This window comes from Protopterus annectens, chromosome 2.part0, assembly GCF_019279795.1.
Source record: "Protopterus annectens isolate FY-2018-M chromosome 2.part0, PAN1.0, whole genome shotgun sequence".
Lineage (NCBI taxonomy): Eukaryota > Metazoa > Chordata > Ceratodontiformes > Protopteridae > Protopterus > Protopterus annectens.
This window is the reverse complement of record NC_056728.1, coordinates 1,670,651,862-1,670,673,180: the sequence shown is the minus strand read 5'-3', so window position 1 is coordinate 1,670,673,180 and position 21,319 is coordinate 1,670,651,862.

The following is a 21,319-nucleotide window of genomic DNA, read 5'->3' as shown; positions in this document are numbered from 1 at the left end:
TCCTACCCTGAGCTTGGCCTGACCCCATTGTAGGAATGTTTTGTGTCTTATGTATTCTACACTGTAATTTTTTCCAATCCTGGCACCAGTGTGCCTGCCAGGATTGGGCACTTTTTTTATCCTGTGACTTGTGCATCCAGGTTTCTTTTTTCATTTCTTAACTTTCTTCTGTCCATGATTTATGCTATATAAAATATAGTCTACATATCAGTGTCATCTTGGTGAGAGTTTGTAAAAACAAGGTCCATCTCATGAAGGTACTCACTAAGACTTTCAGGTAAACCAAACGAATGAGCTGTAGAAAGCACAAGTCCAAGGCTGACAATAAAAAATGTAAATTTAATGAAGTAAGCACACGCTTTCGGAGAACTCAATGGCGCTCCTTCCTCAGACAAAAAAGTTTTACATCTCTGAATAACAGCCACATTTTTATACAATCAATTATGCTAATTAAGTGTGTTCAAACTAACAAATCACATAGACCCATAAGGGGGTGTGTTCCTATTACTAGCACCAGCAAACAAACTACTTTCGTCCTAAAAGGTGCAAGTATAACAAACTAAAATCCTACTGCACCATAATTAAAAACCAACACAAAAAAGACTTTAGGATGAATTAATGCCCAGCAATACTACTCTCCTTTGCTTTCTGACTTTATCATTTCTGCATTCGGACCATGTATTCATTATGACTGCACAGATGTTATGATAGACACTGAGTCTTTTGATGCCGCATTACTAAATTAAAGAATTAAAGCAAACACTGTGAATATGGTATGTCATCTGGTTCATTAGTAAAAAGACACACCTGTGTGTGTTGTCAGAAATGATCAGACAAAAGGCAGCTTCCTGGGTGAAACAGATTTAATATTAAAGAAATTGACTGACACATGGCTTCCCTTAACCATTTGGCTAAGGATACTTCACCGCTTTTACTTGGTGACCATTTGAATTATGGCATGGTATGACAATCTCAGAGTCGGTATATATAAGTTTGAGGGGAGGGGGGCAGAGTTGCTTTCCTTCATGCAAAAAACAGGCTAAGTATACTTTACAGATTTTATTTGGTAACCATTTGAAATGTCAGGACTCTCTTTAGCAAGTCTTGTAATAAGGAGACTGAATGGCTGAAAAAAAGAGACAAATATATAATAAGTCCAAGATGGCCATTTCTCAGAATATTCCCTTTTCACCAATGTATGGCAATCTAAGAGTTGGTATATGAAAGTTTGAAGGGAGGGGTGCAGAAAAGGTTTAAGGGAGAAGAGCAATGTTTGTTATTCTCCCGAATCCTGCATTTTCCATTTTTGGTCTTTTTTTTTTTTAGTGTGTGGGCACTCAGCATTATGAATGCTGAAATTTCAGTAGGGACCCTATTTATTTAATTATTTAGCAAAAACACAAAAATACAAAACTGCCACCAAAGCTTTTGAACTCAATTGTTCTGCACAAAACAAATCCAGAATAAAAAGCAAAATACCAGGACTTGGAGACGGCTGTAGACTCCAGTATAAAAAATCTTTATTCGACACAAGTGCTTTTGTGGCTAACCCCACTTCTTCAGATGTCTAATACATTTTAAAAGCAGCTCTAGGTTTAAGTATCCTCTTGAAACACATGATTAAAACCAAGCAATATATTGTTCTGGTGTGAGCAAGCACTTTCAATTTAAAGTAACATTCTACAAGCTACATGCCATTGACTAAATACATTCCTACAAGGTACTGTGATTTAACAGATGCTATTTTTGACATTGTATTTTACTCGAAATGTGATGTTGAAATTGTTACATAATGAAGCTAAAAATGTCATTAATACTAGTGTTAATATTTTTAGGAAACCTAGTCTGTATGTACCACAGTTAAACCCTTTGTTAAATGCTTTTGTGCAAATTTGCATAGATGAGTTTTACAAGATAGCTGCTTCAAGTTATAACAGGAATAAACATGTGTTTAATTTAAGCAAGCAAGAACATTTTGCTTTGAAAAATCTGCAAAAGAATGAAGACATTGTTATAAGATCTGCCGATAAAGGCGGCCCTATTGTAGTGTTGAATACAGTTGCATACAATAGAATGATGCATGAAATGCTGAATGACAAAAAATTGTATGTGAAAATTAAAGTTTATCAAGTTAAATAGATGTCTAGTATGGTAGTCATTAAATTAAAGGAGATATGGCAGAATGGGTTGATTAGTAAGGATAGGTTAGAATATTTTGTTGTTGAGCATCCCACCACCCCGGTTATACAAGGGTTACCTAAAATTCATAAAAGAGTAAGATGTCCCCCTATGCACCCGATAGCATCTGGAAGGAATTGGTGCACAGAACCAGTCTCAATATACTTAAAGTTTTGAGACCTAAGATTAACAACATACAGCATATTTAAGAGATACAGAACATTTTCTGACTGATTTAAGTATACACAAGACTTTGAAGTGATGCAGGAGATATATATGGTAACCCTTGATGTAGTGTCTTTATTTACAGTGATACCGAATGATGTAGGAATAGAGAGCATCTGTACTTTTTTAAGGGAGATATTCATGGCTGACTCACATATCACAGAGCAAGTAAGTCAGCTTTTAAGCATTGTGTTAGAGAACAATGTCTTTGTTTTAGGGGGAGACCATTATTGGTAGTCTAATGGTGTAGCTATGGGCACCTCGTGTGCCAATAGCTTTGCCAATGCCGTTATGGCAGTTTGGGAAACCAGGTTTATATTGAAGGGTCCCTATGCAGACAGAGTTTATTTTTTTAGGAGGTTTGTGGATGACCTCTTCATTTTGTGGCGAGGGAACACTGAAGAACTGGAGGAGTTTGTACAATACATTAATCAAACCTCTACATTTCTGCAGTTTACACATACATATTCCAGGAAGGCAGTAAATGTCTTAGACGTTAGTGTTGAAAAGAAAAATGATGGCACTGTGGTCACTCATCTGCACAAGAAAGAATGTCATGGAAACCAGTTATTAGCTAAAGATAGTATGCACCTCCATATAAAGAATGCCATGTAAACCATTTATTAGCTAAAGATAGGATGCACCCCCATATAAAGAATGCCATGGAAACCATTTATTAGCTAAAGATAGGATGCACCCCCATATAAAGAATGCCATGGAAACCATTTATTAGCCAAAGATAGTATGCACCCCCATATAAAGAATGCCATGGAAACCATTTATTAGCTAAAGATAGTATGCACCCCCATATAATGAATGCCATGTAAACCATTTATTAGCTAAAGATAGTATGCACCCCCATATAAAGAATGCCATGGAAACCATTTATTAGCTAAAGATAGTATGCACCCCCATATAAAGAATGCCATGTAAACCATTTACTACCCAAAGATAGTATGCACCCCCATATAAAGAATGCCATGGAAACAATTTATTAGCTAAAGATAGGATGTACCCCCCATATAAAGAATGCCATGGAAACCATTTATTAACCAAAGATAGGATGCACCCCCATATAAAGAATGCCATGGAAACCATTTATTAGCTGAAGATAGTATGCACCCCCATATAAAGAATGCCATGGAAACCATTTATTAGCTAAAGATAGTACGCACCCCCATATAAAGAATGCCATGGAAACCATTTATTAGCTAAAGATAGGATGCACCCCCATATAAAGAATGCCATGGAAACCAGTTATTAGCTAAAGATAGTATGCACCCCCATATAAAGAATGCCATGTAAACCATTTATTAGCTAAAGATGGTATGCACCCCCATATAAAGAATGCCATGGAAACCGTTTATTAGCTAAAGATAGTGTGCACTCCCATATAAAGAATGCCATGGAAACCATTTATTAGCTAAAGATAGTATGCACCCCCACATAAAGAATGCCATGTAAACCATTTATTAGCTAAAGATAGTGTGCACTCCCATATAAAGAATGCCATGGAAACCGTTTATTAGCTAAAGATAGTGTGCACCCCCATATAAAGAATGCCATGGAAACCATTTATTAGCTAAATATAGTATGCACCCCATATAAAGAATGCCATGTAAACCATTTATTAGCTAAAGATAGTATGCACCCCCATATAAAGAATGCCATGGAAACCATTTATTAGCTAAAGATAGTATGCACCCCCATATAAAGAATGCCATGTAAACCATTTATTAGCTAAAGATAGTATGCACCCCCATATAAAGCATGCCATGGAAACCATTTACTAGCTAAAGATAGCATGCACCCCCATATAAAGAATGCCATGTAAACCATTTATTAGCTAAAGATAGTATGCACCCCCATATAAAGAATGCCATGGAAATCATTTATTAGCTAAAGATAGTATGCACCCCCATATAAAGAATGCCATGGAAACCGTTTATTAGCTAAAGATAGTATGCACCCCATATAAAGCATGCCATGGAAACCATTTACTAGCTAAAGATAGCATGCACCTCCATATAAAGAATGCCATGTAAACCATGTATTAGCTAAAGATAGTATGTACCCCCATATAAAGAATGCCATGGAAACCATTTATTAGCTAAAGATAGGATGCACCCCCATATAAAGAATGCCATGTAAACCATTTATTAACCAAAGATAGGATGCACCCCCATATAAATAATGCCATGGAAACCAGTTATTACCTAAAGATAGTATGCACCCCCATATAAAGAATGCCATGGAAACCATTTATTAGCTAAAGATAGGATGCACCCCCATATAAAGAATGCCGTGTAAACCGTTTATTAACCAAAGATAGGATGCACCCCCATATAAATAATGCCATGGAAACCAGTTATTAGTGAAAGATAGTATGCACCCCCATATAAAGAATGCCATGGAAACCATTTATTAGCTAAAGATAGTATGCACCCCCATATAAAGAATGCCATGTAAACCATTTATTAGCTAAAGATAGTATGCACCCCCCATATAAAGAATGCCATGGAAACCATTTATTAGCTAAAGATAGGATGCACCCCATATAAAGAATGCCATGGAAACCATTTATTAGCCAAAGATAGTATGCACCCCCATATAAAGAATACCATGTAAACCGTTTATTAACCAAAGATAGGATGCACCCCCATATAAATAATGCCATGGAAACCAGTTATTAGCTAAAGATAGTATGCACCCCCATATAAAGAATGCCATGGAAACCATTTATTAGCTAAAGATAGTATGCACCCCATATAAAGAATGCCATGTAAACCATTTATTAGCTAAAGATAGTATGCACCCCCATATAAAGAATGCCATGGAAACCATTTATTAGCTAAAGATAGGATGCACCCCCCCATATAAAGAATGCCATGTAAACCATTTATTAGCTAAGGATAATATGCACCCCCGTATAAAGAATGCCATGTAAACCATTTATTAGCTAAAGATAGTATGCACCCCCATATAAAGAATGCCATGTAAACCATTTATTAGCTAAAGATAGTATGCACCCCCATATAAAGAATGCCATGGAAACCGTTTATTAGCTAAAGATAGGATGCACCCCCATATAAAGAATGCCATGTAAACCATTTATTAGCTAAAGATAGTATGCACCCCATATAAAGAATGCCATGGAAACCATTTATTAGCTAAAGATAGTATGCACCCCCATATAAAGAATGACATGGAAACCATTTATTAGCTAAAGATAGTATGCACCCCCATATAAAGCATGCCATGGAAACCATTTACTAGCTAAAGATAGCATGCACCCCCATATAAAGAATGCCATGTAAACCATGCATTAGCTAAAGATAGTATGTACCCCCATATAAAGAATGCCATGGAAACCATTTATTAGCTAAAGATACGATGCACCCACATATAAAGAATGCCATGTAAACCGTTTATTAACCAAATATAGGATGCACCCCCTATAAATAATGCCAATGAAACCAGTTATTAGCTAAAGATAGTATGCACCCCCATATAAAGAATGCCATGGAAATCATTTATTAGCTAAAGATAGTATGCACCCCCATATAAAGAATACCATGTAAACCGTTTATTAACCAAAGATAGGATGCACCCCCATATAAATAATGCCATGGAAACCAGTTATTAGCTAAAGATAGTATGCACCCCCATATAAAGAATGCCATGTAAACCATTTATTAGCTAAAGATAGTATGCACCCCCATATAAAGAATGCCATGTAAACCATTTATTAGCTAAAGATAGTATGCACCCCCATATAAAGAATGCCATGGAAACCATTTATTAGCTAAAGATAGTATGCACCCCCATATAAAGAATGCCATGTAAACCATTTATTAGCTAAAGATAGGATGCACGCCCATTTAAAGAATGCCATGTAAACCATTTATTAGCTAACGATAGGATGCACCCCCATATAAAGAATGCCATGTAAACCATTTATTAGCTAAAGATAGTATGCACCCCCATATAAAGAATGCCATGGAAACCATTTATTAGCTAAAGATAGTATGCACCCCCATATAAAGAATGCCATGTAAACCATTTATTAGCTAAAGATAGTATGCACCCCATATAAAGAATGCCATGGAAACCATTTATTAGCTAAAGATAGTATGCACCCCCATATAAAGAATGCCATGTAAACCATTTATTAGCTAAAGATAGTATGCACCCCCATATAAAGAATGCCATGTAAACCATTTATTAGCTAAAGATAGTATGCACCCCCATATAAAGAATGCCATGGAAACCATTTATTAGCTAAAGATAGGATGCACCCGCATATAAAGAATGCCATGTAAACCATTTATTACCTAAAGATAGTATGCACCCCCATATAAAGAATGCCATGTAAACCATTTATTAGCTAAAGATAGGATGCACCCCTATATAAAAAATGCCATGTAAACCATTTATTAGCTAACGATAGGATGCACCCCCATATAAAGAATGCCATGTAAACCATTTATTAGCTAAAGATAGTATGCACCCCCATATAAAGAATGCCATGGAAACCATTTATTAGCTAAAGATAGTATGCACCCCCATATATTTTTTGAAATGTCATTCAGAACCATTTTTATAGAGCTTCAAGACTGAATGTGACAGATGAAGATTTAGCTCATCAAGTTGAGCAAACCACTAGTATTTTATTAGAAAGGGGATATCATATTTATGATATACGGGTTCCTATTACATTATCGAACTTCCAGAAGGTCGAACACCAGATGTTCGAACTTGGAAGATCGAAATGTGACAACATCAAAACATCAGAACAGTGAATTTTTTCCCAGGGAAAAAATTTGCTGTTCCGAAAAACACACACACAAAACACAAGCACACCAAAAACCTTATAAACCTTGCACTAAACATTACATACACAACTATCTATGCACTAACCTTTACCCAAACCCTAACCCTAAGTTCCGTCACTATCGCACACTTACCTACACCCTAACCCTAAAGTCCGTCACTATCACACACTTACCTTACCCGCACCCTAACCCTAAAGTCCGTCACTATCGCACACTTACCTTACCTGCATCCTAACCCTAAAGTCCATCACTATCACACATTTACCTTACCCGCACCCTAACCCTAAAGTCTGTCACTATTGCACACTTACCTTAACTGCACTTATTGCACACTTACCTTACCTGCACCCTAATCCTAAAGTCCGTCACTATAGCACACTTACCTTACCTGCGCCCTAACCCCAACATCTGTCACAATCGCACACTTACCTTAACCCATTCCGTAACTTTTGCACCACAGTGGAGAAAATGTTGAAGCCGCAGAAACATCCAATTCGGACTTCCGTGCCTTCAACATTTTCAACTTTTGAACTTCCAAGTTCGAACTTCTGGTGTTTGACCTTCTGGAAGTTCGATTAGGTAATAGGAACCCATGATATACAGGGCAGCATTAAGGAAGTGAGTAAACAGAGATGTTTAAAGGCTAAACCATATTTCTATAGGAGTGAAGACTTTAGACAAGGACACAGTGATGGGGAGAAAGATAATATTAGAGAAAATAAACAAACTAGAATATAATTTTACCACTCTAAAGATGCATGGATGTATAAGAATGTGATAGAGAAACACTGGAATATACTGAGACTAGATAAGAGCATTAGTAGTCCACTAGATGTGAAACCCAAGTATTCACTGAAGAACTATAAATCTTTGAAGAGACAGTTATGTCAACCTAAGGTTAATGATAGAAAGCATGGCCCTATAAGGCCAGCCATAGATAAAGGTACAAAAAATGTGGCAGAAGTAATTTTTGTAAATATATAGACAGTACCTCTAAGTTTGAACATCCAGATCAGTTAAAGACATATGAGTTTGATAACAATGCCACCTGTGAAATGGAGCATTTAGTCTACTTGGCCCATTGTACAGTGTGCCGTAGTTTCTATGTAGGGAAGACAGACAGGTCTCTGAAGGAAAGAATACATGAACACCTTTATGCCATCCATAAAAAGAGCAAAGTGAATGCCTTGGCCAGATGCACTATTAATAATGATATGGAACATGCTTTTAAATTTCTAGTTATAGGAAGAACATATGAGAGTATAAGAGGGGGGACCTACAGAACATCACTGAAGAGCTTAAAGCTAAGTGGATAGTAAGATTAAGGGTTGATAGAGGTTATGGATTAAATGAATATATACCCCTGCGTCCTAAGTTAAAGTCTAGGCAGCTTTTTAGGTAAGATGTGCTGTGGAATTGTTTGTATGATAAATTACTGACTTCTTGTTACAGGCTTGTATGTGTTTTGGAGAACATAAGTGGAAAATGTAAATATGTGCAGATATATTCTGTGCTTGTGATTGCTAACTTGAAATGCTATTTAAATTTCAATTACAATTTAGATACTTTATAAATAGGCTTTTAGAAGTGTATACATATATTCAGATTTCTAGTTTAGTCAATGGCATGACCTTGTATAATGTTACTTTAAATTGAAAGTGCTTGTTCACACCAGAACAATATATTGGTTGGTTTTAATCATGTGTTTCAAGAGGATACTTAAACCAAGAGCTGTTTTTAAAATGTATTAGATATCTGAAGAAGTGGGGTTACCCACGAAAGCGCTTGTGTCGAATAAAGATTTTTATACTAGATTCTACAGCCGTCTCCAAGTCCTGATGTTTTGCTATTTATTTATTTATTTAAGTGAAGGAACACTTCTGTCACTGTGCCTGTTTTCAAGCAGCCATACCCGCAGGATGGTATTGTTCACTTCACCACTCAGTTTGTGGGCCTGCTTTGCCCCCATCACATCACAGTCTAGACAATGAATCCCAGAGAGGCTCTAAGATTTCTCTTTTTTAAACACCTTTATTGAACTTGTGACACAGACAAACTTACATTTATATAAAAGAAAACAAACCATATTAACATATTCAAAGTTACAAATAGTTTACATCTCATATATTCTTCTGTACATTATAACGAATCCAACATTACATAAGTTAGTGAATTCCTGCCTTCCCTTAAACCTCATTCGAACTCCAAAAACATTTTTCTGCATGTATTTTTCCCCAAATTTCCATTTTTTACAGTTAATTTTCTTCCACTCTCTTGTAAAGATCCCACTTCCAGTTCATTTATCTCTTCTACAAAATCCAGTACTTCAAATACAGTTGATTTAGACTCTGATGTCCATTTTCTATCATTTGTGTTTTTTGGTAGCTACCAGAATTAAATTTAACATGCCTCAGTATTTCTAGACAATTCAGATCTTGTATCGCAGCTCAAAAAAAAAAAAAAAAAAAAAAAAAAAAAACATTTTCTAACCTGAGTACTCTGCATGGAATTTTTAAGTTCCCCATTACACCTCTATCATTTGCCATCTACCCAAGGAAATTTTCTTTGGAGTGTGTTTAGGGTATAAAAATGCATACACAAACACTTCCAAGCAAAATTCTTAAATCTTCTAGACTTTTTCCATATTTAAAAGCCATACAGTACATATGTTCTCTACTGTTTCATTGCAAATTGCTTATCCAGTATCACTTTCCAGTCTTTTCTAACGTTCTCTGATTGATTCTTCAAGTTATTTTACAATATTTTATACTAACTATACTTTTATTAACAACAGCTTCTATTCTAGATTGAACTAAAAACTCTACCAGTGCAGGTCTTTTACTTAGGATTCTGCTGTCTCTTCCTCTTTGACTATATTATGCTTTCAATTCCTGATAGAGAAGGTAGTCTGCAGCTTGTAGTCCAAATATTTTCTTGACCTCGTCTGATTTCATTACCTTTCCCTGTCTAAGTATTTGTACCCAATACTTTGACTCCTTTTCCAGTTTCCTCCAGTAAATTCCAGCCTATTGCCTAGTCTCTATACCACTAATTGCAGTCGTTCCTATTGGCAAAATATCCTTTCACCATTCCTGTGTTGGCTTAGTTGTTAGCATACTTTGCTGCTTTATAAATGTGACATTCCATATGATTGTTGTTATTCTCCTTAAGGATCTGTATCCAAAATCTCTCTCTCTCCTTATTTCTTGAATGCCCCCCCCCTGCTTCATCATCATCCCTTTCCACTGTGAATTTTACTGTTCTGCTTGTATTATGTATAACAGTCTTAACTGTCTAGCTCTAAATTATCTCTTCAAATCAGGTAATCATAAACCACCTTTTTCTATTGGAAAGATTGACTTATCCCACTTGACTCTTGCCCTCTTCTCCTCCCAGATAAAATCCTACAACTTTTTTATTAATTACTATCCATAACTTCTCTTCTGTTTGATAAACATATGCCTGACCTGTGTATGAAACTACTAGGACTAAAAATATTTTTACTGCTTGTGTCCTGCTATCCATATCTGCAGGCATGAATTTTCAGTTTCCCCGTTTTGTGTTATCTTAGATTAGTGTCTTCCCACATATCCTTAGCTGACATAACAGAATCCTTTTTAATGCATACTTCTAAATACTCCATTTTATCATGTCCCCATAAATATGGGTCTTCCTGAAGCAATTTATGCATGGGTACACATTTTAGAGCTATATCCTTTGTTTTATTGTCATTAATTTTATATCCCGAAAAAACTTGAAACTGTCTCAGAATGTTTCCCAACACTGAGATGTCCTTTACTGGTTTTATCAGAAGCAAAATAATATTGTCTGCAGATAAAGCCAACTTTTCTTGATTATCATGCCAATTATGTCATTGAATTTATGAGTCCCTTATTTTCTCTGACAATGGTTCTAAATACAATGCAAATAACAAGGGAGAAAGAGAAGAACCCTGCCTGGTACCTCCGTTCAGATACAACTTATCTGAGACAAAGCATCACACTTTGATTTTTGCCTCCAATCCCTCATTTATCCTCCTAATTAGCCTTATTATTGCATCAGGGAATGCAAATGCTTCCATTGCCCTATAATAAAATCCCAGCTTACTCTGTGAATGCTTCCTGTGTATCAAAACCCACCAATACCAGTGGTATTTTCTTATATTCTGCTTCCCTCTGGATCATCATTGTTCTGTTAATGTTATAAGTTGTTTGCCTCCCCTTCACAAAAGCACATTGATTCATATCTATCAATTTTGGCAAAAATGATGTAATTCCTTTAACCATTATAAGCATGAACACTTTATAATCATGGTTTAAAATTCAGATGGGTCTATACAAACCTGAATCTGATGGGCTTTTAACATCATTAGGTATTAAAGCCACTACAGCTTTTTTCCAGGATATTGGTACTTCCCTTCCTTTTAAAATACTATTAAACAAAACCTTCCAGATTTTTATCACTTTCTTTCCTTCTAGCTTCCAGACTTCTACTGGAATACCATGTATTTCTGGAGGCTTTCCTGAAGATTGGTAATTCATCACCATTTTATCTCACCTCCTCCAATCTTAACTGTTATTGTTGAGCCTCATCTACCTCTAACCTTGACATATTTAAAGGTTTCCATAAATATTTTCATTTGTGCTTTTTCTTTATTTCCACATTTCTTTGCTTTATACAAATGTTCATAATATTTCTTTTTTTTTCTTTTCTTTTTTTTTTCTTTTTTTCAAAACAGGTTTATTGTTTTAACATACAAGAGAAATATCATAACAATTTTATACAAGTAATTAAAAATATATATGATTATAACATTCAACAAAACAACTAAAGTATTTACAAAGACATCCACTACAATCAGATCAATTAATTAAACTAAAATACCATGCTATTGAAATTAGGATTTTTTTAACAAATTTTGTAAATTATCCCATACAATATAATAAGATGTTTTTCTAGTTGTTCTTGACCTAATTGTGTTTATTTCCATATGGCACACTATATTCATAACATTTTTAAATTCATTGAACGAAGGAGGTGTATCTGAAATCCAATTTCTGGTTATTATTTTCCTAGCCACTGCTAGAATAGACCATAACAAGGGAAGCTTAACCTTTTTAACACTTTGAGGTACAAGTGTGTTGAATAATATAAGAGATTTAGAAATAATGAAATTATCTGTAAAAGAGCCTGCAAAATTCATTAATTGACTTCCAGTATTCTTTCAATTTTATACAGTCATAAAACATATGAGCCCAGTCAGCATTAATTTCTACATTACATCTCTTACATAGATTATCTTTATTATTTATTTTATTCATCATCAAAGGTGTATAAAAAGATCTATGTAAAAATTTCCATGTATAAAGTCTCCAGACAATGGAAGACGTAATTCTATAGACAGATTCCAATATATATTGTTTATCTTGTTGATTTGGTGGGTCCCCATTAATAGAAGTGAAATAATTCCAGTATGTATCTACACTGTAAAAGTTTCTTGTCTGATAATTTTATGTATGTATGAAAGTTTACCTTTATCAGAAACTTTATGTTGTAAATTTAATATCAAGTAATCAATCAGTGTTGGAATAAATTCTTTAACTGTTATAGACATTAGATCTATTTTATTAATGAGATGTTGTCTAAAGGTCTGAACCTCTAACCAGCAAGTTTCTCTTAGATCAAATTCTTGTTTTAAGAAATCTAGATTTTTAACTTTATTATCAGATATCAACTGATGCCAGTACTTTAGATCATTATCTATAGCTAAATGAGTTCCTTCAGAAGTAGATGACAAAAGCATACCCTGAGTATACATTATAGGAATATATTAAAATTCCATTCCCTATACTTAGGGTGCATGAATATAAAGTTACGATAGCTAATAATAATATTTAATGGGTAACAAACCATATGTTTAGGTGTAATAGGTGAAGTACAAAATTCCTTTAGTAACCATAACATGGAGTTATTTACAATCATATTTTTATGTGTTAAGGAGATTTTCATGAAGTGCATACTAATTAGCTCCCAATAATCTTTCCATTTTGCGACATATGACTGATCTATTAATAAAGTAATAACTTTTACAATAGAAGAGATAGTATATAAATTAAAGTCTGGAAAAGAAATACCCCTTGAGACCAGCTATTAGTATGTTTCTTTAATGCAATCCTAGGTCTATTAGGTGCCCATAGGAAATTTAACATTAGTGTATTCAGTTTCTTGATAATTATTTTTGTAGGTGGAAGTATTATTGATTGTATTAAGTATAAAATCTTGGGGAATATTATCATTTTAATAATTGTAAGTCTCTCCTCCATAGTAAAAAACATATTATTCCAGGTATTAAAAGATTTTGTATATTAAGAAAACAGGTATTATAATTATTATATATAATAGATTTAATATCTTTAGATAGTATTATACCTAAATAAGTTATCTGACCTGAACTGGGTACATATTTAGTAAAATCACTAATGAGAATATTTTTTCGTGTATATATAGGTAGTATTTTAGTTTTTTCTTCATTGAATATTAAACCAGAAATACTTTTAAAAATCATCATTTTATCAAATAGAGACTGCATAGAAGAATTAGATCCTGCTGATGTAATTAGAACATCATCTGCAAAAATTTGAATTTTGGATGTTGTATTTTCATCTATTTCAAAATCCTCTATGTCAGTACTGTTTCTGATCAAATTAGCCCAAGGCTCCATTACTAAAGTGAATAATAGTGGAGAAAGTGGACATCCTTGTTTTGTACCTTTAAAAATGGGTATTTTTTGTGAAACATATGTTCCTACCTTAATATAAGCCAATGTTCCTTTGTATAAATGCTCAATTAGATTTACAAATGCATCTGAGAAGTTTGTGCACTTCAGTAAAGTAAACAGATAGTCCCAACTTACTGAATTAAATGCTGAACTTATATCAAGACTAATAAGTGTTAAATCTTTCTTTTTCCTATTTGCAAAATCAATTAATGTTAAAGTTCTTCTTATATTATCAAAAGTATTTCTAATTACAATGAAGCCTGTCTGATCTATATCTATAATGCCGGGGATGATTGTCTTCAATCTATCAGCAAAAATACTCATAAACATTTTATAATCAACATTAAGTAATGAGATGGGCCGATATGAAGTACATCTAGTTGGATCTTTATTAGGTTTTAAAATTGGCGAAATAAATGTATATTGCCAAGATGGGGGGGTTATTAACTCAGTTTGGGCCAAAATAAAAACCTTATGTATTAATGAATATGTACTTTTAGAAAGGATCTTATATATCTCTGGTATAATACCATCATTACCCGGTGCTTTGTTTGATTTAAGCTTATTTATTTGTGTAATAACCTCTGTATGTGAAATACTTTTGTCCAATAGTTTAATCTGTTGTTTATTAAGCTTTTTATTCATGTTTGTGGTTATAAGCTCCTTTATTTTATCTTTAGGTTCCATGTAAATGTTATTATGGTTAATTTTGTGAAAGTGATTTCTAAATTCATCTAGTATTTCTGGTATACTAGAAACATTCTTCTTTTTCCTTAGAGAAAAGATTTCTTTGATATGGTTTTGTTTATTCAACCTTTTTGTTTTATTTTTAAGTCTATGTAAGTATTTGGGGCTTATTGAATAAGACAAAAACTTGTATTTCTCTAAAGTTATTTTAACTTTATGAGTTAAAATTTCTTTGTATTTCTCATTTAGTTTGTTTATTTCTTCAATAACTTTCTTGTCCATAATATTTTCTTTATTATTATGTTTATAAGAGTCTAATTTACTTTGAATATCTAACCATTCCTTATCCCAAGATTTCCTTTTATTATTATACCATCTGATACTTTGTCCATATAGATATGATTTTAAGACATCCCAAACATAGACAATGGAGACTTCAGGAGTATTATTTATGTCTAAAAAATGTTTTAATTCTGAAAGTATATATTCTTTATAGTCTTTTAGTTGAGTTAAGTATGCTGGTATCCTTTTGATCTGAACATTATGAGTATTTTTTATCATGAATTCAAAAACAATTGAATTATGAACAGATATAGGACATGAAATGATTTTGGAATTAATTAAATCTGTTACCATCTGGTTAGAAATAAAGACCTTATCTATTTTTGAATAAGTTTTGTATCTGTTAGAAAAAAGGTGTATGGTAATGATTTTGAATCTATCTGATTATTAATATCATTCAAATGATAAGAATTAGCAAAATCATTTAAATGTTTTGCATTAGATGTAATTCTTCTTTTTCCTATAGTGGTAGTATCACTTTCATGTAGTATACAATTAAAGTCACCAGCTAAAATAATATCTCCTATAGAGAATGATATGATCTTATCAAGATGATGTTTCACTGTATTAATACCAATTCCAGGTATCCAATATACATTAATTAAAGTGTAAGTCTTCCCATTAATTTGTATTGTAACCATACAAAACATTCCTTTGTCATCCTGATAAGACTTAATGGTTTTAGGAATGGGCATACTTTTATTCCATAAAATAGCCACTCCTCTTTTTTTCTGAGTGTGCTCTGAACTAACCAATACTGTATATTTGTTTGTGGCTAGTTTATCAATATCTTTTTCAAGAGATGGGTTTCTTGCAGGAAGACTAAGTTGGCCTTATGTAAATTAATGTATCTTATTAGGTTTGCCCTTTTACACGGATTATTCAATCCATTAATGTTTAAAGAAATTCCTTTTAAAGATGTCATTTGGCATTTTTAAAACTTAAGAATCTTATGATCAAAATAACAAATAACAACATAAGTAATGTTACATCTCCTCCTTTAGGTGTACCTTTAAATATAGCTGTATTTATTGAATCTCTTATGGGATTTTGTATAGGATTCAATTTTGTTTGTAGTGACAATGAGTGTACAAAATATATTGTGGATGTCAAAACTATATACATATAACAATGAACAAGTGAAAATAATGTAAGGATTAAACCTTGCATCCAGCCTGGAGTTAAAAACTCCAACTTAGTGTAGTATTTACCACTCAAGTTAACCCCCTACCCTAAGCAGCACTACCTCAGCTACCACCTTATCAATTTAATACTGGTTATATTTAACTTAAATTAACAGCTTTCACTCCAATTATCTAGCAAGACAAGACTACACATTTGATAAAACAGCATCATATAAACTAAAATAAACTTTTTTTTTTTTTAAAAAACTATTCATACTACTATATGCATCTATGTAATATAATACACTTGTATTCAAATAGCATTCAAATAATCTTGATATTAGGAACCAAGAGGAGAGAGAGAAATAAAAGACGTGAAAGAGGGAGAGAGAGTGAAAGAGAGAGAAAAGAAAAAAAAAAAAAAAAAAGGAAGGCATATTTACATATTAATTTATTCAAAGTATGTAAAAATAAGTTCTAACATTCATTTAAATCAAAAACTTTGGCTAATATGGTTCAGACATTACATATATTAAGATGCATCTATTTTCTGTCATGTAAATGCAGTCAACAGCTTCCAAAAAAACCTTGAATTGCTTGTATATGAGCATTTTACTCATACTCATTATTGTCAATAGAATAAAATATTATATTTATAGAAATTGTTATAAATCATACTGCATAGTTATGCAAATTCTCAGAAACACTTGCATTATTGTAAAAAAGCCATCTGTATTTTGTTTGTCTATACTATTGCTTTAAAATATATCACATGACAATTTCTTCCAGAATAGAGTTATAAAGTTATTTATGCTTGTCAATCAGATGAATTAAATGAGTTATAGTAATGTATATGTTTGGAACATAAGTTTCTAACACAGATTAGTATGCTGCAGTCAAGTAGATTTTCAAAAACACTTGAATAAATGTTTCATTTTCTATGCCTTCTAAAATAAGACATTTACTTACTACAAGAAACTGCATCATTTAAAATCATTATAACTGACATATTTTATGAATTATAACATAGATATTTAAGTAATTATATAAAATAACTCACATTTAGATGTTAAAGAGTTCATTTTCCTTCACATAGTCGCATTTGCATCAGTTCTACTTCCTGGTAGAGTGTTCTTCCTGAATCTGCAATGTGTCAGTGTGATATCTGGGTCAAAGGTCAGATTGACTGCTTTCAGCTTCTCTGTGAGAATTCTGAGAGTTGAAGCTTTTGAAACAACTCGAGGACACTGTTCATGAGGTAGCCCACATCCCAGATTGTCTCCCTTAACATTTTGGCGGAAACTTGTTAAAACTAGTGACAAACATTCATTTAGCAGTGTAAATGCATCTAAACATGACAAAACCTTCGCAATGTATTTTACAGGTTATTACAGCCTCTATGTAAGTGAAATTAAGCCCAAAGTTATTAATAAGTAATAAAACTCAATATTTTTGTCCCAACTCAATTTTTATGCAAATCTTATTATTTACTGTGTCTATATGATCAAAAGCATTTCTATATATTAATATGAAAAAAAAATAAAGAGAAAGAATAAAGAAAAGAAAAAGAGAGTAGAAAATAAAAGAGTGTAAAGCAGAAATAAAAAAATGTAAGAGAAAGCTATAAGAAGTATGTACAATGGAATATTACTTACTGTTTATATTAATAGAGTTAAAAATAAAACATATTATTTACTATTATTTAGTTCTAATTATTATTAGTTAAAGCATGACAGATTATTTACAAATAAGCATAAGCAGTATAATCAAGAAAGTATAATTACGAATAGCATTTGAAGAACATATAAACTTTTTACAAGGAATAAATATGTTATTATTCTATTTATCATATTTTCATTACTCTTCTCTCCCTGCCCTCCCCCACCCTTTACCCACTACATAATCTAAATAGAATGTCATTGTTTAAACAAAGAAAAGAAGAAAAAGAGAAAAAAAAAAAATGTATCAAATTACTGACCTTACTTCTCTTTTTCAGGAAGAGAAACAAATTGAATAATAGCTTGTTATTAGTTCCTCAGATATTTTGACTGGTTATGAAACAAAACATTTCTTTGCACACAGAGAATAACTTTGATTAAATCTTTTCAGAATATTTGTGGCTTTCTGGAAATGCAGGAACTATATTTAAAAGATTAATAATGAAGTAAAATGATGAGAGAAAAAAAGAAAAAACATAGAACAAATCATTTGTTTTTTAGTCTCTTCTTCTTCTCTGAAGTCTTCCACGAAGTTTCAGTTGCCAGTCTCCTTAATGAAGGACTAGCCCATTCCATTTCCTCTATTTTATCCAAAATCTTATTTTTTGATAAACAGTAAAGCAGAGTCTAAGTCATCAAAATTTTAGGACCATCAGGAAGGAAGATTTTTAGCTTGGCAGGAAACAGAAGGTATGTTTTAAACTGTGCTTTTTAAGCTCCCTTATTAGTGGCAGAAAAACTTTTCTTTTAGCTATTACCAAGGAAGAATAGTCATTGTCAAAACGCACAGTTGTCTCATTAATCTTAACAGGAGCTTTAGCCCAAGCAGATTTAATAACCATCTCTTTATCAAAAGATGATAGAAATCTAACTATAACTGATCTAGGATAGTTTTTGTTAGAGTTAGTATTAGCTATAGATCTATGTGCTCTTTCGATACCAAAAGAGAATGCTTCTGGTAAGTCTAAAGTTTTAGGGAGCCATGTTGTTAAAAAAGAAGTAATATTGTTACCTTCAATATTTTCTGGCAGTCCAAAAATCCTAATGTTATTGTGCCTAGATCTATTTTCCAGGTCATCCAGCTTTGTTTGTAAATGTGTATTTTATTTCAGCAGAAACTCAATGTTGATTTCTTCTTCTTGGATTCTATTTTCCATGTCATTCACAGCTTCTTCTATGCCTGTCATCTGGATCTTCTGTTGTTGCAAGTCTATATGTAACAAGTCTATTTGTTTTGTAGTTTTTTCTATGAAGGTATCAATTTTATTTATTTATTTATTTATTTTATTTTATTTTACATTTGTTGCCCGGGCTAGTCCAACTGGATATATATCCGTTTACAGTAGAGGCCCGGGGAGAAAAGCTCCAGTACATGAAAAAAATAACACTGGTATATCACAAAAAACTTATTTTAAAAACAATATAAAAGTTTAAAGAGTTTAAAAAGAGAATTGCAAAATAAAATCAAAAACATATAAGATAAGTTCAACAAATTGAAAAAAAATAGGCATACTTTTAAGAAGTACCTCTCAACAATAGAAAGTATTTTAGTATCCATTTTATCCATCTTAGCAGTAAGTTGCTGGATTATAGTTATCAGAGACTGAAGTTCTTTCTTGATTCTGGAGTCTTGAGAATTTGTCTTACTGGAACTCATTTCAGACTGATAAACTGACAGGAAAATTTCCAAAGTGATTTCTGACAGGAATATTGTTAGAATTTCCTTTCTTTTTTAGATATAGTTCAAGAACTATATAAAACAAACATATTTAGAAAGAAAATTACTTCAAAAATTAATTTTTTAAGTAATTAATTCCTATCAGTGTAATGAAATTGGTGGAGCTGAAGAAATCTGCTGCTATCCTGTGTTCATCCTTGGCCACGCCCCTGTTCATAATATTTCTGAATATCTCTGATACCTCTACAGAATCTCTGGTTATTTTTCTTGTTAAATGCAACCTAAGTTAGATAATAACCCTTATTACTTGCTGTTGCCTAAGTCATTGTGCTAAAAGTTGCTCTACTCTGGACTTATTATCAAAAAACAGTTGCTTAACAGCAATCTTCTTAAGCTCATGCATATTATCCAGGTACTCCATTATTTTCTCTTTAGCACTCTGTAGTTGTACATCTTCTTGTTCTGTGAGATTCCCTTTATTCTGCAATAGTTTAACCTTTGTCATCCCCTATAAATAATTCTTGTTACTTCATAACCATATCCCTTTTTCTTTTATTTTCTATCCTGTTTTTAAACTCCACTTTCATTTTATCCCCCATACTAGCTATAACTTCTGAGGAACTTTCTATCTTCCCTAATCTCAAATAGCTTCCACTATCCATTCCTTAAATACCTCTCTTTTTTAACAGGTAGGTGGGGAAGTGCCAGTGTCTCATTTTGACTTCATTACCCTGTATTTTTACCTTAGTTATTACTGGAGCATGATTTAAAATTGTTATTAGATGTGTATGAAAGCACTCAATTAAATGACCATGTTTCTGTAAAACATAATTTTGGTCTACTCTAGCCCATTTATTACACTCTGTGGAATAATATATAAATTCTGTCCTTATTCCTAATTCACATCTTTCATAACAGATATTTTCATAAATTTCTTCAGAAATCTAAACTTTGTTATATTTTCCCTACCAGGCCCCCCCAGATACATCCTCATTTTTGCAAATCAAATTCCAGTCCCCACCTATAAGTCAAATTCCCTGCTAAAAGCTGACTATTTCTCCCAATTTTCAGCTCCATAATAGCACTTTTAGGGGAAATATACATATGCCAGCATAATCCTCCTCCCTTTCCAGTAATCCCTTATTACTACAACTCTGCCATTATTATCTTCCTTTCCCTCTTCTGTCACTGTTGGAGCTCCTCTAGCAAGTTATTTATTTATTTACTGACATTTCATTACTGGGAAAGGCCGACTAGGTAGAAGCCCATTTTCAGTGGAGGCCCAGAGAAAAACTCCAAATTATTGCAAAACATTTTAAGAACAATAATTTTACAATATATAAAAATAAAACAAAAACATCTACAGTTTAAATAATTTTAACAAATTAGGCATAATATAAAAACATTGGTTAGGAATCAATACAAGGTATATGACAATATGATAATCATTTAATATTTAGAGAAACTTTAGACAGTTTTGTAGAGAAATTAAAGGTAAGTTAGTCTAATACAAATAGGAATTGTAATATGAAGTGAGGGAAAATAGGTTTATGATATTATTAGAGAGAAAGTCAGTGTAGAGAATTAGATAGCGGTAAGGAAGTAAGTGAAGAAGGAAGAATAAGGAGGTTTAAGGAATGAAAAGATACTTGTTCATATTTAGGGACAGAGTTTATATGGGTTTTTAGCAAGAACAGAGCCAGGCTTTAGTTAGGAAGTCTTTCAAAGTGGTTTTGAAAAAAGGGAGGGAAGGC